Source organism: Zosterops lateralis (assembly GCF_965231275.1).
Source record: "Zosterops lateralis genome assembly, chromosome: 3".
Lineage (NCBI taxonomy): Eukaryota > Metazoa > Chordata > Aves > Passeriformes > Zosteropidae > Zosterops > Zosterops lateralis.
The window spans coordinates 8944283-8949632 of NC_139764.1; the positions used below are offsets into that span (position 1 = coordinate 8944283).

A 5350-nucleotide genomic window follows, 5' to 3' on the forward strand; every position below is an offset into this window, starting at 1 on the left:
TAACCTGAAAAGCAACATTGCAAGACCATGTCTTATATCAAAAACTAGTTATAAGGTTGTACGAACACCTATTTGTGCCGGTTCTGAAAGCATGATTTGGTATCTTTTGCTTTTGTTTCCTTCTTTCCCCCCTGTTCTGGATCATGCCTCCCCTCCCTTAGCCTTTGAACCCCTCTTAATTCATTAACATATTGAATTTTTTCAATTTTCCATTTTCTTGCAATAACAATATTAATGCCAGGGCCAAGGCCTGATTGGAGCTAAATTACTTGTTACCTGCTGGCATTTATTTATATGGCATTGAATTATAAAGCTTTGCTATTGTCATGCCTTGGGCGAATTGTTTATGACACCAGTAATAGGAGTAATTGTTATTGTTGAAATTACCTGTCAGCTACCCATAGCAGTGGCCCTTGTCCCACTGACAAATAGTGACAGGGGAGAGGGATCCTCCACACGTCCTCCTGATGACTTCTCCTCTGATAATAAGGAGTGCAGGGCCTCTGATAATTTGCCTGTCACTGTTGAGTGCAGCTCAGAGAGAGTTGGCCAAATTGTTGTCATTCACTTTGACAAAGACAGCAAAACGCCGTGGAGCAGGAGGAGGATTATCAAAATAAATGAAAGCCCTCACACGTCCTTTGTTTTGGGTTTTTTCGGGGGGTTGGGTGTTTTTTTTTTCCCCTTCCCCATTGCCACTCGCCTGCCTTTATGCCAGAGTTGTAAAAATGGGGATATGTTCCTCAGCAGTGTAACTTAGGAGTCAGCGCAGGGTAGAGAGGAATGACACAAGGACTCATGCAATTTGTGTGCTGTTTGCCTGAAATGTTTTGGTTTCTAGATATAAATTAAATTCTTTATGGATTTTTTTTGGGGGGAGGAGGTTGGTTTGGGATTTTTTTAGCCTAAGGCTGTCTGTGTTTTGGCAATTACCAACTGTCATTGGTAAGAGAAAGGCTGATGTTTCTGTTGCACGGATTTGATTTTATTTGATTATTTATTTTGTTGTTTTTCACAGTCAGCAGCATTTCTTTCAGCTCTCCTCTTGCTCTTGTGCCTGGCCATGTGAAACATGACCAGTGCAGAAATCATTGTTGCCCCCATGCCCAGGGCTGCTGGAAGCAGCTCTGCTCCTGCTACAGTACCTGCAGCTTTTTGCCCCCCTAAGCTATTGCAATATCAACTGAATTATCTTCACCAAAAAATATTATTTCCTTCAGGAAAGGAGGTTCTGCCACTGATAAACCCAGCAGAGGTCTGTTTGCTGCTGCTGCTGCTGCGAAGGAGCTCCGTGAAGAGGCGGCGTTATTTGTCAGAGTCTATCTATTTATATAAAGAAAAAAATAAATAAAATAAATTACCAAAAAAACTCCCCCTTCACGTCCTGTGACTGGTGCGCACGGGAGGACGCCCACACTCGGTGGAGACTTGCTGCCAATCACACCCCTGGAAAAAGAAAAGAGAGATATTTTACACCATCACGGCAGCCAGGCTGCACCAGGGATACTCAAAGTGCGGGTTTGAGATGAGCACATTACAGATCCAGAGTCCTCCACCCCGCATCCTTCGCGTCTTGTCCTATAACAGCAATAATCCCCCCTTTATTGGTCTTTACGCCCAGGTAATGACTACCTGGGGCACAAAGCACCTCAGGAGCTGCTTTAGGGCCCTTGGCCCCCCAGTAGGCAGTCCCTAATTGATCAGTAAAACCTCCCACCGAGTCACTGATGCATCATATTTGTTGTTAACAATGAGGCTTGGTCCACACAAATACCTGTGGGCACCACCTCACCCCTCAGCTCGCTCCCTAAAGGAGGAGGAGGTGGTCTGAATTCCTGCCACCAAGAGTTTTTCATCAGCGGCAAATAAATCTGCCGAATCCGACCCTTTCATTTGTAACCATTGGGCTCAAACGCATAATTTAGCCAAATTATCAGCTGCCTCCATCTTCCCAGGGAACGAGTGCAAACAACGTTTTAGGAACAGACATCTAAATTTAGTAGGGTTCTGAATAATTGATAGGCTGGTGTGACAGAAGATAGAAACTTATGTTTCTAATCATCCCAAAACCATTTCTCCTCCCTCCCGCCCCCCAAAATGAAGTCGCTTTGTTTGCAGTTAAATATAGGGAAGAGATGTGTCCACTTAACAAGTATAAAATTGTGATAGCATTAAGAGGTTATCCGTGGTAATAAAAAGCGGGGAACATGCCTCAGAATGTGATCTGTTAGGCAGATAATTTTTAAAGATGGAACTTGTCCTTGCTTTGTCTGGGGAGAGGCACGTTAGTGATCCCAGAAAGGGAGGGTAAAAAATATAACACACATTTCCAACTGAAGATCTTTAAAATGTGCAATGTATTCCAGCATGTTGTTGTAAGCTGATGTTTGAATTTTTTTTTCCTGTAAAGCTTAAATTAAGCATCCCAGATATGGCTGTGAATCTCCTGCTCCTGGCTGCATCAAAAAACAAAATACATTTTAAATGGCTGTATTACCAATATCCCGATAGTCTTTAACACACGAGCACAATCACCTTCCCCCTATTTTCTCTCTCTGTTCCTAAACACAGTCCCAGCATCAAAAAAAGCCCACCTTTGCATTTCAAGCTCATTTGAAATGTAAACTTTTAGCAAATAAACGATGGCTTGTGGAGCTGCATCGCTGCTGTGACTGGCAGCAAATTCCTTTTTTCCTCCCTCCCCTCTGCGTAAGGGGTTTGAAATACCCATCAGTGTCAAAAGAAACTGAGCAGATCACTGCTGCTCTAAATAAGGCAGAGCAATGTTGAGAAAAAAAAAAAAAAAAAAAAACTGCCCCCCCACCAAAGAAAACCCAAAAAAAAAAAAAAAAAAAAAAAAAAAAAAAAAAAAAAAAAAAAAATCACTCAATGGATTAAAATGACATTTCTGTCCCGTGTCAGTCCGAATGACGAAGTATCGTGCTTTGCATCATTTCAGAGAGATATTCTTCAAACAAATTCAGCATATAAACAGGCAACGGGGCTTTTGTTTGAAACATTTCAGATCAAACGTTAAGGGGAGAACAATTAATATTGCCTATTAAAATCCCTGTTATTGTTAGAGATACATTTTGTGGTTTCTGACTATAAATAAAAGCAAAGGAACGGAGCCACGGTTTCTCACCACTGCAGATAGAAAAAGGCAATTTCCAGCTTTTTCTGTTTTGGTTTTTTTTTTTTCCCCCTCAAAGTTGCTCTTAAATGTGTTTGCTGAATAAACAGGATTAACTGTATTTAAAACAAGAGATAAAGAACAGCTTTTTATTACACTGAGCAGTCTGCAGGGTTTCCAGGCTCCTCTGAATGCACTTCATGCCTGGAACAAAATGTTCATATTTTACCTTTTTTAATGACACAGTATAGAACAAGCAAAATATTTTTGTAATAACACAAATATGGAATCGATGGGGAACGGTAAAAAAAGGACCATTTTTACCATTTCTTCTTCTGGCCAAATGCCGGGGTGGTGGTTTGTTTTTTTATTTTTTACTTTCCTTCTTTTTGCTTCTGTCTTTGTTTTTGTTTTTGTTTGTAGTTTTGCAGCAGGATGAGAAACCAGGGAGGAAACTATTTCTGCTGCTGAAGGGGCTTTCCCTTTTCCTTTGGCTGCAAAAACTCACCGGGTGCTGTTAAAACAAAACTAATGGCGAGAGAGAAATCCGGAGAGCCAGCCTGTTATCTGCTGCATTTCAACGGAGGGTTTCTCAAAAAATAGGTACAAAGGAAAAAGAATTTAGACAAATTTGCCTCTTAACCTTTAAAGATTTCCTGCTTATTCCAGTATGTCCTTTATTACATTAATTTTTTATTTAAATTACACCATTAACTGGATATGAATTTATCAAGAATACATATATTGATTTATAAAACAGTATCATTAATTATTATAATAGCTAGATGTAGCTGATATTACAAAGCCATTTAAAGGTTTTTAATATAACTTGGACATACATAGATAGATAGACATTATGGACAAGACTACAATTTAAACTGGCTACCAGCAGTTAATGAAATCCTTGATTTATCTTCTCATTTAGAGATTGATTATGTTGTTGTTTTGTAAAACTATTTATTTTATGCCATTTTTCAAAGGATGTCTCAATAAAAGTAAAAGATAAATAAAACATCCAGCTAAGTCTCAAAGCATATTTGGTGTTATATTTTCTTTTTTAATGCTGCAGCTGTTAATGTATTACTAGTTTGGAGAGTTGTCACCTTTACAGTGAATTGGCTTTCTTGATAGTAGCTATGTTTGCACATGCACAATTTTCTGTATTTGGATTTTAAAAAAAGAGAAGGAATAATAATAATAAAAAAAGAGTATGTCTTCCCAACAACATTGTGCTTATTTCCTAAACCAAAAGGCAGCAAAATGCCTTTCTGGCATAGCTTTCTCAGGCATATTTTTTGTTTAAGCTGTGGAAAAATGGGACTTACCCTAGTGCTGCAAAGCAGTCAGTCATGGAGAACATTTTGATTTAAAATGCAATCTGAAGAGAAGAAAAAAAGAGAGGAGAGAAAAAAAAAAGAGAAGGAATGATATAAACAAACAGTACACCACTTTCAAGTTCCTCCTAAAACGTTCCTAGCTTAACTAATACATTGGAAGTTTAAATCTTTACACATTGTTCTTGAGGGGCTATGTCTCTTGACTCTTTATTTATATCACTTATTCTTGTCTGGCAACATATGTTACCGATTTATTATAGTTTTGGGTTTTTTTTACTGTTAGCCAGACAAATGTAAGGGCTAGCTGAGGAAGGGTAGTTGCATCTGATGAGTTTAACAATTGCAGGGCATCCTTTAAGGGTAGCCAATGGGGCCTTTTGAAGCTATAATACTCACCATTAACCATTTTCATGCTGACATAATTTTTATTGTCCAAGATGGGGCTTTTCCTCATGTCAGATTCTTTTGTATTCCATGGGTTCACAGGCAAATCAAGCAGTGTGGCTGAGTGGTTCTTCAAGCCAAGGTGTTTGTAGGTGTTCTCAAACCACTCACTCTTAATATCTTGGCGTATAAATCTGCATGGCATTCCTCCCACAACTGGACAAAGAAAAAGACAGGCAGAAAATAATACTTTTTTTTTTTTTTAAATCTAATTCTCTAATCCATGACAAACGCAAGCAAATCCTGAGCGTAGACAGACAAATTTCTCAGCGGCATTACTGACACCAAAAGGTAACAGAGAGGAAGGCTTTTCCCATCAAAGCCCTCTCCTCCAAATTCTTATTTTAAATGGATGCTCCATCATCAGAGGGAGAAGCTGCAAGGACAAGTGGTGAGCTGAGTGTCACACTTTGTGGTGTTTTTAGGCCACCCATTC

At 39.2% G+C, this 5350-nt stretch overlaps 1 long non-coding RNA gene across 1 annotated transcript; it reads right to left on the reverse strand.

Annotated features, from left to right (window-relative positions):
- Positions 1-620: 620 nt before the first annotated feature.
- LOC310907555 lies at positions 621-5060 on the reverse strand. The gene is made up of 3 exons (XR_014589649.1): positions 4867-5060; positions 4459-4511; positions 621-1446 (listed from the first exon to the last, which is right to left on the reverse strand). It is a non-coding gene; the product is annotated as an uncharacterized lncRNA (long non-coding RNA).
- Between the last annotated feature and the right edge of the window lie 290 nt (positions 5061-5350).